Source organism: Mugil cephalus, chromosome 15, assembly GCF_022458985.1.
Source record: "Mugil cephalus isolate CIBA_MC_2020 chromosome 15, CIBA_Mcephalus_1.1, whole genome shotgun sequence".
Classification (NCBI taxonomy): Eukaryota; Metazoa; Chordata; class Actinopteri; order Mugiliformes; family Mugilidae; genus Mugil; species Mugil cephalus.
This window is the reverse complement of record NC_061784.1, coordinates 253,785-266,121: the sequence shown is the minus strand read 5'-3', so window position 1 is coordinate 266,121 and position 12,337 is coordinate 253,785. Positions and strand designations below refer to the sequence as shown.

Genomic DNA, 12,337 nt, shown 5'->3' with positions numbered 1-12,337 from the left:
GTTGTTGTAAATATAACAAAAACATTCTGTTTAATAGTTTATAAAAGTTCACTGTTATTTATACAAGAAATATACGTTTTGGGGTTTACAATAATTTTCTGTAGTGATTTAACATAGTTTTTATATATATATATATATATATATATATATATATATATATATATATATATGTATATGTATATATATATCCTTCATTGAGTCTCGCTCCTCGAACACATGACATCAATACGCAGCTTGCACACACATATGGGGAGAAAAAAGTCGGTCTGACTCTGTCCCAAGCTAATAAAAGCACACAAATTATATATATATATAAAAGTAAATGGCACTCTATGGGACAAATATGTCCGGTAAGTGTATAAGAGGGTGTAATATTGAAATACTGAAACTACAAAAAAAAAAAAAACATATATATATGATAATGCATCAAAATTAGTTTTCTTACTAATTTTGACACATCGAAGGGTCTGATACCATGTAAAAAAATCTCCCGCATTTTTTTTTTTCATTTTGAAAAATTTCTTTCTTTTTTTATTTCAGTAATTTCTTTATTTCAGTAATTTCATTTTTCTTTCTTTTTTTTTTTTAAATCCGGTGTATGTTTTATTAAATTCACAATAAAAGGTATTAAAAACCAAAGGCAAAATACAAAATTTAATATTTTTTGAAAAGAACTGAGGTTGAATGAAAGATCTGTGCAAAAAAATCTGAAAAAAAAGTCTTTCAGTATCTGATATATATACTTTCAGTGCAGTTGTTTACAGAAGCCAGTCGGTCGGGACAGGTCAGAATATATCAGCCACACTGACGAACACCAGACCAGCTAGTGAGCAGGCTGAAGCTGCATGGACTATATGTGTGTGTGTTTACCGTATCCTGTGTGCGTTCTTGAGGAAATGTAAGTGTTTTCTACCTCTTAGTTATTAATATTTCGACTTTCATTGCACTTTGTGTTACATAGAAATATGTTCTGTGAGTTGAGTTAGCTAAGCTGAGCAGCTTGTAGCACAATAGCTGTTAGCTAGCAAAGGGGAGACCCTTTGCTAGCACTGCAGCAAAGTTTGGATGCCTGTGGTGGTTTAATGATGAATATTTAGTTTGCTAGCACTAATATTACTTAGTTAATTACTTACTTATTTATTAACTCAGTTTACTGTTGTGATCGTGTCTAAGCCTAATATTAATAAGAATTTTGAAATGTCGAATTATTTGCTGTTTACACTCTGGATATATAAGCTAATGCTGTTAAACACGTTTTGCCCCTGCTAAGGTTATGTTTTAAACTGTACAGTTTTCTCCACTGTTTACATTACATTACTGTTGTTCTATTGTGCTAAGTTGCAGTTCATACATAAGTAAGGAATATTACTGGTGAACTGTAAATCATATAGCAGTTTATTTGAATGTTTATTCTGATTTACCTGTTGAATAATATTCAGAGAATATTTCTAATACATTTTATTATTTTCTTTATATTTTCAGACCACACACCTAATACACACATGTTTTAAAGAACTGTATTAAAAAAGACAAAAGGATCTCTCTGTCTAAGTTTCCTGATTCTTTAAATGGAATCAACGTCCATGGTCTGCCGCCTCAACCAGCAATCCTTCATTGAGTCTCGCTCCTCGAACACATGACATCAATACGCAGCTTGCACACACATATGGGGAGAAAAAAGTCGGTCTGACTCTGTCCCAAGCTAATAAAAGCACACAAATTAATATCTACCAAAAATGTAATTTATCTATACAGTTATCATTGTCTTGCTGCACCTCTGGTGGTAATGACAGCCAGTGCCTCTCCGCTGGACAGGTAGGAAGTATGTCCATCTGCACAGGCTTTAATTGCAAGCTCGATTCTAGTTTTATAGATGATTATAGAGGAAAAACGTTGTTTGTCTTTACCACCTCCATGCAAATAGGACAGTAATTCCACTAGTGAACCACAGCCTTTGTTGTGTCTCACTGGGTTGAGTAGTCATTTTTACTGGGAGCCATCGTCTGTCATATATTAAATATATGTAACCCGTTGTGTCGTTGTTTCCGAGTTGGAAAAGAGACGCAGGAGTCAGAACTGGATCTTTACTTGGCAAGTGTGGTGACAAACAGTTCTGTGAAACACACAGAATTTGTGAGCTGTGTGTGAGCTGGAAAAGGCTTTTTAACTTATTAAGTGTTTCAATAAAATAATCAATTTTGTACGGTAAAATTAAATTACCAAAAATAACATACATTAGTCCTTTAAACAGGTTAATTTCTGCTTTCAATGCTTTGATATTGAAAGTTCAACAAGAAATACTCAACACTCAAAACATTATTTAAACAAAAAGAACAAACATCTCCACACCTAGGGCGATAGAAAGAAAAAAGTCTGGGTGAAGAAACACAGCAGACTCTAGGAGGGAAGATAGCAGTGAGCAGGCTAACTTAGCATGCTATGCTAGAATGAAACTAATGAAAAATATAGCTGCATGCAGCAATGAGGGGGTCCAAGCTCATCGGCCAATCGGCCATGAGGCTAGACGAGAAGTTTTGAGCAAATCAGCGAAGGATTGGCGGAAAAAAACAAGTTTTTCTAATTACAGCGCACCCTAGAGGCCAAACGACACCAAATTCATTGTGTCCATGTGGGACAGGATCAGTACCCATTTTCCCAAATGTGACATCAATATGTAACACCGTTGCCGAGATATGAGCTCACATCGAAAACTGCGCCTTCACCGCCACTTTTGATTGGCTGTGGCAGGCGTACAAATGCAAAACCGAGAACAGCAGTCAATAACTTTTGTGTGGCTTGATCTGAAGATAGTCTGTGCAGATTTTCGTGAGAATCAGAAAGAATTTGCGACCCATGAATCTTTTTGTTTTTGACAAAATCCAATATGGCGGACAAATTCTTGCGATTGCGTGAAAAGTTTTGCCAGATCCTGAAAGGGCAGATTTCAGCAAACACGAAAATTTACTCTGAAACCCTAACACGTCAAGAGAAAAGAGCAAAAACGCAATTTGTTGATTACAGCGCCCCCCAATGGCCGAATGACACCAAATTTTTCGGACAGAGTCTTGAAGAGTCCGACCAAGTTTGGTCTTCTGAAGTCAAAGCATTGCCAAGATAAGAGCAAACTTCCTGTTTGGCGCCGCCACCGACAACAACGTTTAGCTAACACCAAAACTTTACACAGTACCTGTGGATGTCACAAAGTAATTTCAAATATGATTCCATCAAGAGATATGAGCAAAAAACATGTTTTTCTAATTACAGCGCTCCCTAGAGGCCAAACGACACCAAATTCATGGTGTCCACTTGGGACCGAGTCAGGACCCATATTGCCAAATGTGATGTCAAAATGTCACACCGTTGCCGAAAACGGCGCCTTCACTGCTGATTTCGATTGGCCGCAGCGGATCAACAAAGTGGAAATTAAAAAATCCATCTAGTAACTTTTGTGCGGCTTGGTCTGAAGATAGTCTGTGTCGATTTTCGTGAGAATCTGAAAAAATTTGTGACCCGTGAATCTTTTTAAAGGTTTTTGACAAAATCCAAGATGGCGGAAAATCTATCATGACGCATTATGACGTCATAGGGTAGGCTGAACTCAGCATGATCCAAGGATCACAAGGATACCTTGTTTGTAAATTTCGGGCATATGGTTCAAAAGTTACATTCGCAAATGTACCTCCAACTTTGATCCGTTGGTGGCGCTAGAGCGTACTTACCGGCAACATGTAACTCAGTCAAATTAAAGATACTATTGTCCTTAAGCGATGTGCAAAATTTCACAACTTTACCATATGGTTCTATGGGCTGCCATAGACTCCAATGGCAAGAGAAAGCGGAATAATAATGATGATAAATATAGCTGCATGCAGCAATGAGGGGTCCAAGCAGTTATGGACGCCATACAGCAAGATGATGCCATGGGGAGATGCAAAAAACTTCTGCCGATCCGCCCGCCACACCTGTGGAAATCTGCACAGCCACGCAGATTGCGGCAGCCATCTTGGGCATCGCGCAATGCATTGCTGGATGCGTAGTTTTCTGGCGCTCCCTTCCCCGACATGTGTTTGCAACGAGAGTCTCTGGGTTATATAAAATAATCCTCATTTGCATTCATAACAATGGCTGGGTACAATCGATGTGCCGTGTGCGGATGTAACAATGACCGCTGATGTAACTCCAAGTAAATGTACATGCTCATGTCCGTAGATGTCTTGTCCCAATTTGATGAAGATGTTTTATGGACGTATTGAATGTATGTGTAAAGCTTCGGAAAATTAAATTGATGTATGTTGTTACTAGCTTATGTAAGGACAAGAGAGCAATTGTGATCATTATATCATGAACTGTAATGTGTTATTATTAAATATATCATTAACACTGTGTTGATTATTAATATCAATCCGTTTTGATAAATGCCTACAAGCCTTTTAATGGCGTTGCACATGATCTGCATTTTCAATTCGACAAATTTATATAGTATCATAAATATATGACAGACATTTCTAGTAAACCAAAGGGATTAAAAAACGGTTCAGAATTCAGTGAGTAATGATGATTGTAATCTTTGATAGACCTCTGCCTCAGTTCACTAATACAGTCAGTAAATTGTTACAGTAGCAATGAGCGTCATCTGCCGGGCCCTAATTAGAGGTGCGTATTCAGGGGTTAATAAGGCTTTCAGCCTGTGTATCACCTTGGGAAGAATCAAGTAGAATGTTACTTACTCTATCTCACCATATCGATTGTTGTCTTTCGCTTCGCTACAGCTTGCTCACGGAATAGGACACATTACACCCTAATATCTCACATACTGGAGACCAGATAAAGCCAATCGGCTACACATAGAAACTCACTGACACATGAGAGGCAGTACTCCTCCCCATTGTCTTACGGACGGGGTCTAGGTAGAATAAGATCACTGTACGTCCCTGAAGTGGGGTTTTTGGTTCTTTTTACCCCGAGGGGGAACTGACCAAAGCCTCAGTGCTGAAATCAATATCTATTCTCTGTGTACCAAATAAATATTCAAAACGTGAGAAATTGTCGTGTGATTTGTGCGTAGGTGAACTACCCTTTCCAAACGGTATAAAGATCCTGGGCTGAAGGAGAGGAAAATATCCTCCCTCACAAATTGGGGGCTCGTCCGGGATACCAGGAAAGGAATGTAATTACACTGGAGGAGCATCTCTTACAGTCAGCGGCCGCAACTAAGTAAAAGGTGAGCAGAAAACCTCTTAACCAAATTTCTGCATGCCTTATGAGACATTTCGTGGCTGTGAGAGTATGATTCAACAGTAGTACTGTTTGTAAGAATAAAACACAGAGAATACGTACGGATTAGTCTTATAAAAGACCAGAGAAGGGTTTAGAGCAGGCATGTCAAACATACGGCGGGCCGGCCCCGGCCCGTTGGGTCATTTAATCCGGCCCGGCATAAATTTCTGAGTATGTCAAAAAAAGAAGCGAGTCTCTAGCTAATTTCTATTAAAAGTTGTGATTTTTTAAAATAAATACAAACCAAATGCTCCCTCCGGCCGCTAGAGGGCAGTAAATGTGTAAAAGCGCTCACGTCAAGCATGCGGCACTGACACGAATTAGTCACAGGAAATAAACATTCGCAACGTGATGTGTCCAAGTAAAAATAAACCGGCAATCTTGCTTCACCATTCACCACTACTAAACGAGTTATCGGTCAACACACCCTTCCCAAAATGGCACTGTCAAAAAAAAAGAAGAGTGGACACGGAGTGCAAAGTTTTCCAGGAGAAATGGACCGAGAATTATTTATTCACAGAAGTGAATGCAAAACCAGTGTGCTTGGTATGTAATCAGCAAGTTGCAGTGTTCAAAGAGTTTAATATTCGGCGCCACTCTTCATAAAGACAAGTATGTCATATTAAAGACAATTAATATTGTGCAGTATATTCTCAGCCTCAGTTGGCCCAGCCTAGTAGTTTGATCTGATGTAGTCTAATCTTATTTGCCCATGCACCGCTATAACTTTTTTATTTATTCATATATTTTATTTTATTTTGTATTTCTTTTTTTTATTATTTATTTCAAAGCAGTATGACAATAAGGGTGAAAATATTTTTTTCATAGCTCCCACTTGAGTTTGTTTAGTGTGGTGAGTTGGTTCAGGTGTAAAACTGCATTCACTCAACTGTTAAAATAAACCAGTTGTGAACACATTCACGGCCAAACATGAAAAATCATTTTTTTCCCATTGTTTTTGAATAAATGTGTTGTGCTTAGAAAAGATCCCTTGTCATCCGTGATTATAACATGAAGGGTAGGCTACAAATGTAGGCTGAATGATAAAGCATAGTACTGAAAAACAAAGCTAAATATTTGGAGTTGACATTCTTTTACTGATCTGGCCCACCTGAGAACAGAAAGTCTGAATCCGGCCCCAGAGCCAAACTGAGTTTGACATGCCTGGTTTAGAGGGTCCCCTCATCCAGATAGTCCGGCTGGATATTGCCTGATTGGCTGGATGTAAAAGCTGCCCTCTGAGTTTATGAGAAAAGAAGATAAGATAAGAAAAAGGGCCGACTAGCACGGTTTAAAGGCCGGAGGGGTCTGATCAGCCCCCCAAAAGGACCACAGTCTAGGAGTTTAGGGTTTAAAATGTCCCCCTTTGTCTGAATATTTAGGCACCTGGATCCCCTGGATATTCAGAGAATAAAAGCTACCACTCCGAATGTCTGAGTAGATAGATAGATTACTTCATTCATCCCCAAAGGGAAATGAGGTAAGGGAGTAGGAATAGAAGAAGTACATGAGAAGAATTTAGAGGTCTCTCATTCAGACAATTCGGGCCCAATATTGCCTGTTTGTCTGAGTGTAAAAGACACCCTCTGAGGTAATAGAATAAAAAATAAGAAATCATTATAAAATAGCAGAAATAGAGAAAGATAAAAGAGCCTAGGAGGTTTATGTAGGTATTAAAAAGGTGTCTTTTGTTTTTACTGTTGTGAGTGAGATCTGCAGAGCACGCCGAAGCAGTGGGTGTACACGGAAAATTTAATGGTGATAACATAAGTCCACTGTCTGTTGAAGTAGGCTGTTCAAGGGTCTAAATAAGTTCTGGTGTCGTGACCGGGTCCTTATGTGAACGGTCACTTGGGCTGAGAACTCGGGACATAGCTTGCCATATCTCTCAGCTGGCCAGATCGTGTGAATGAGAACACAGTATGTGTGATTCGGACACAGCTGAACCAGGGACTTTAGGAGCCCACTTAAAGGAAGGGAGGGACAGAATAAAACGATCCTTCCTGGAGAAGAGAGCAAAAACAGAGCTTAAACATTTTGGAAAATGGTGCAGAGACATAACAACAGATGGTCTGTTCAGTGGCTTGGGGGGCTCCCCACCAACAGACACACAACGGAAGTGCTATATGAAAACTCTCCAAAATAAATTGGCTCAACTAATGATAGAACATGAACAAGCAGGAAGGTTATCAAAGGGAAAGAAGGAAAAAGAGAAGGCTAAGATTGAGGATCACATAAAACTTACACGCCTGCATTTCAGCAATTGTTTTTCTATCCACAATAGCACACCGGTGCAAGCCGTCCAGACAAGAAAACAACAGGGAGACAAGGACGGACTAATAAGGACAAACGCCACGACGACTGGTGAGATACCACCTCCATACACAAAACACAAAGCGCAGGCTAATACACCGGCATCAGAACACCTATATACGGAGGCTAGGACAATGATAGAGAGAGCAGGACAGGAGAACTCTAATGAACAGTATAGCCCAAATAACCCATTCATACAGATGCCACAGGTGGTTGTAACCAAAGGCATGCTTACGTGTGAATTAAAACCCACGGCGGGGGAGGCTGTTAAGCAAGCATATAAAGAAGAGGCAAGAGAGGAGCAGTTAAAAGAAATGAAAGGTATGTTCACTGACTTAAAAAATGAAATGACCAAATTAATCGTCAAAGCCAGTGAAGGGGACTCAAGGTCAGAGTATGGTGACACAGCAGGGAGTGACGAAGGGAGTGAGGGAGATAGAACATGGAGATGGAAAAAAGTGCAGGATAGGGACGTGATAAGAGACCCGGAGGAACAAACAACAAAGCCACATGATACAGAACAACTAACAAAGGCCATGAAACAGTTGGGAGAGCAATCCACAGAACCGATAGAGGCCTTGGAAAGATTAGAACACGGGCCGCAACACAGTTGTAACAAACCGCGTCCTAAACACACTAGTACAGAAACAAAAAATTATGGAGCCAGACCGAAAACAAGCTGTTCTGTTTTACAATTGGACAGCGACACAGAACAAGGGGGGGCTACACCAACATACATGCTGTATCCACGTGACCTGACCCAAGATACAGCATGGGTATATGGACAAAAAGGGACAGGTCATTATCAGCTGAGGTCCGGACAGAAGAATGAGGCTCCTGGTCAGTTCCCCCTGATAGAAACTAGGACCAGTATGGGACAAATAAAGGAGAGACAGTACAACCCACTGTCCTATGCAGACCAAGCACTGCTAAAAACCACACTGCCAGACCCCAAAGATGGAGGAAATAACTGGATAAGAGAATTTCTAAAAACCTTTAGTGGGCAGGTGCTGGCCATGGGAGACGTAAGAGCGTGTTTGGCTGCACACTTGGAACCCCATGAATTAGCCCGGTTGGAAACAGCCGCCGGAACCGTACAGGTCACTGCAGTGGAACCTCTTGAATGCCTGGCCCCTAGACTCTGGGTGGCTTTGAGAACTCAATACCCAGTAAAAACTGACTCTAATCAAATGAATGATACCTACAGAAAGACAGGAGAAGCAGGGAAGGAGTACATAAACCGTTTGTTAAAACTATGGGAGGGTCACACAGGTCCAGCCCATTAACTGACTCGCTACAGAGACTGTTTAAGCAAGCCGTGATAAAAGGACAAACAGGTGCGGTTAGAGAAGAAATGGAGAAATTGGTAGCAGGAGACAGCATGCCCCTGGAAATGTGGATTGCTATTTTGGTTCACCACTTAGATCGGGAAGATGAGAGTAAAAAGAGACAGGACCGGGAGTTTGAAAACCTTAATATGCAGCTGGTGCGAGAACAGTTGAAGGAGCTGAAAGACAAGGTCACTGATAAAAAGAAAGCAACCAAAGAGGTTGAAGCCCAAATGCCTGCTGTATCTACAGCTCTGCTTAGTGGCCAAATTCAAATACCCCTGCCAGCAGATGAAGGGCCGGTACGCATATATCAAATGTATCAACAATATCCCCCAGGTGGCCAATACAGGGGAAACTAAGAACTTAGGACCTATGATAACACAAGCTATTGATGCAAATAATTGGCAGGCAGTGACAGGGACCAAGCTAATGGAATATAGTCCCTCTTGTAAATGCTACAAGCTAAAGTATAATGGAACATGTCATTGCGAGTTGGAAAAAGTTGAAAAAAGCAGAACACATGTCAGAGAAAACACTGACTCTGAATTGGCTATGCAACTCTTGAAACAAATACCAGATGAAATGTGGGCAACTGGACCTTTTGATGTAGGACATTGCAGAGAAATACCTCCTATCATACTACAGGTGAAAACACCAGAGATCATAAACCAACCTCAATATCCCTTATCGAATGAGAAGGCAAATGGAATCAGGGGAACGATCGAAGGCCTGCTTAAAGCTATCACTCCCGTGGCTAAACCAGGGAGGGCAGATCATAGGTTGGTGCACGATCTCAGAAAAATAAATGCAGGTTTCAAGACTATACATTTTGAGACACCCAACCCATACACAATGCTCTCTAATCTAGATCAAAAATTTAAATGGTTTACGGTGATGGATCTATCAAATGCATTCTTCTGCATTCCTATAGCGCCAGAGTGTAGACACCTGTTTGCGTTCACTTTTGCAAGAAAGCAATATACCTATACTAGATAACCACAAGGCCTCACCGATAGTCCTTTCCTGTTTAACCACTCACTACAGGTTCTAATGTCCAAATTCCAAAATCCGTTGTTGCAATCATGTTGTATATTGCAATATGTTGATGACATTCTGATCGCAGGCGAGACTGAGGAAAACGTAGCACAACTGACAGCCGCTTTGCTCACATGGTTAGGGGAGAAAGGGTTTAAAGTATCCAAATCTAAATTGCAGAACTGCAGAGCTCAAGTGGTGTTCCTCGGGAGAATAATTTCAGGACAGGGGGTAGGTATGACAGTGAACCACAAAAACAACATACTTTCATATGCAAAACCCACTACTGTACAACAAATGATGGCCAGCTAAAAGCTAACCTTACCTGGACTAAGGAAGCAGAAGAGGCCTTCGGTAACGAGCTACATTTCCAGCCAAAACTTTACCCTAAGCCAACAAAGGACCAGTAGAATGCAGGAGATATTGCTCCAGCCAAATATGCATTATGTTAGTTCAGAAAACAACATGGCTGCTCCTATAACCAGTGAAATACCACATGACTGTGAAACTTTGGTTAGAAAAGAAATGAACATCTTTCCCAACATAGTCACCGACGCGATAGCTGATGCCGACAATCTGTTTACAGATGGTCATAGTCATGCAATACCAGGAGGAGGCATAATTGCCTCCTATGCTGTCGTCGGCAGGAAGGCCTCTTCGATAAAAGAAGACATGTGGATCACCTTAGAAGCAGATATACTACCACCTCCAGCTTCCGCACAATTAGCAGAAATTATAGCTATAACTCGAGCATGTGAACTAAGTGAGGGAAAGGAAGTGAATATCTACACTGACTCCGCTTATGCTGTGAAAGCGATACACGTAGATCTAAAACAATGGATGAGAACAGATTTCCTCACCAGTACGAGCAAACCTGTGAAACACATGATTCAAATGATAAAGTTACAAGAAGCTTTCTCCAAACCCCGCAAGGCGGCAATTATAAAATGTTCAGGACACCAAACAGGGACAGGTATGACAGCACTAGGCAACAATGCAGCTGATGCAGCGGCTAAAAAGGTGGCCGGCTATGAAGAAAAACTCAGCAAAACTTTACAAATGATCTTAAAAGGAATGACCGAAGAAAGCAATGAGATGGAACAGAAAGTCATTGGTGAAGTGTTGAGTATGCAAGCTGAAGCAGCCCCTCATGAGAAACAGGCGTGGGTTGAAAAAGGTGCCAGTAAATGTAAAATAACAGGCATATGGAGGTCACATGATGGGAGAATTGTCACCTCCTCTACCTTACTGATGATGTTATGTGAAGAGGGACACAAAAGGGGACATCAATCAGGAAGAAGGCTTACTGAAATGATAGGGCAGAAGTGGTGGCATCCCTATCTATCAGAAGTGTGTAAATATTTTGTAGATACATGTTCCAGTTGCTCCAAGTTTAACCCATGAGCAACTCTTAAGATGGGGATGGGAGGGGATTGACTTCACAGACATGGGAATTAATCATAGAGTAAAAGGCTGTAGGTATTTGCTTGTATGTGTTGATACTTTTTCTAGATGGGTGGAAGCTAAACCCACCAGAACTGAAACAGTTCAAGAGGTCATAAATTGGTTGATATATACCTCGCTATGGGGTCCCAGAACGTACCCGTTCTGATAATGGGACCCACTTTACTGCGGAGTCCTTGAAATAAGTCGAAGAGTACTTTGGAATCCAACACCGTTTTGGGTCGGCCTACCACCCGACCTCTCAGGGGCTGGTGGAAAGAGCAAATCAGTCAATAAAACAACAGTTGGCCAAAATATGTGATGAAACAAAGATGAAATGGACAGAGGCTCTACCTCTGGTCCTATTTCCATTGAGATCAAGTCCAGGCGACGCAATAGTTCTCTCGCCTCATGAGCTGTTGACAGGAAGAAAAATGCCCTGTCCAATCACAAATAGCCTGCACAGCGGTGAAGCTCCTGACCTGGCCACTCAGGAGAAAGAGATAGCCGACTATGTGAAACAGCTGCACGAAGATGTGAAGTTTTTGTCTCCCTATTTACAGGAAATCCTTATAAAGGAGCCCAGTGGAGCCACACCGGGGGAGATAAAAGAAGGAGAGTGGATTTACAGAAGAGTGTTCCACAGGACGTGGGAGGAGCCAAGGTGGATCGGCCCGTTCAAGTTAGTATCATCAACTACATATGGTGTGAGAGTCTGGCTGGATGAGGAGCAGACTAAGGTAAGTAAATATTGGCACAAAAACACACTGTAGAAAGGGACAGCTGTCCACAGAGAGAAACCTTAGAGAAATCAGAAAGCACCTAAGGGACATAGGCGAAGAGACAGAGGGAGAATAAGATGATGACCTACAGGTCATGGCTTACACTGGCCTGTTTGGCAGTGGTAAGTCTGACAGCGGCCGTGCTGTTAGTATGTC

At 41.1% G+C, this 12,337-nt stretch overlaps 1 long non-coding RNA gene across 1 annotated transcript; it reads left to right on the top strand.

Annotated features, from left to right (window-relative positions):
* The first annotated feature begins 772 nt into the window (after positions 1-772).
* Positions 773-1,538, top strand: LOC125020722. Its single transcript, XR_007114250.1, has 2 exons — positions 773-898; positions 1,483-1,538. It is a non-coding gene; the product is annotated as an uncharacterized LOC125020722 (long non-coding RNA).
* The last annotated feature ends 10,799 nt before the right edge of the window (positions 1,539-12,337 follow it).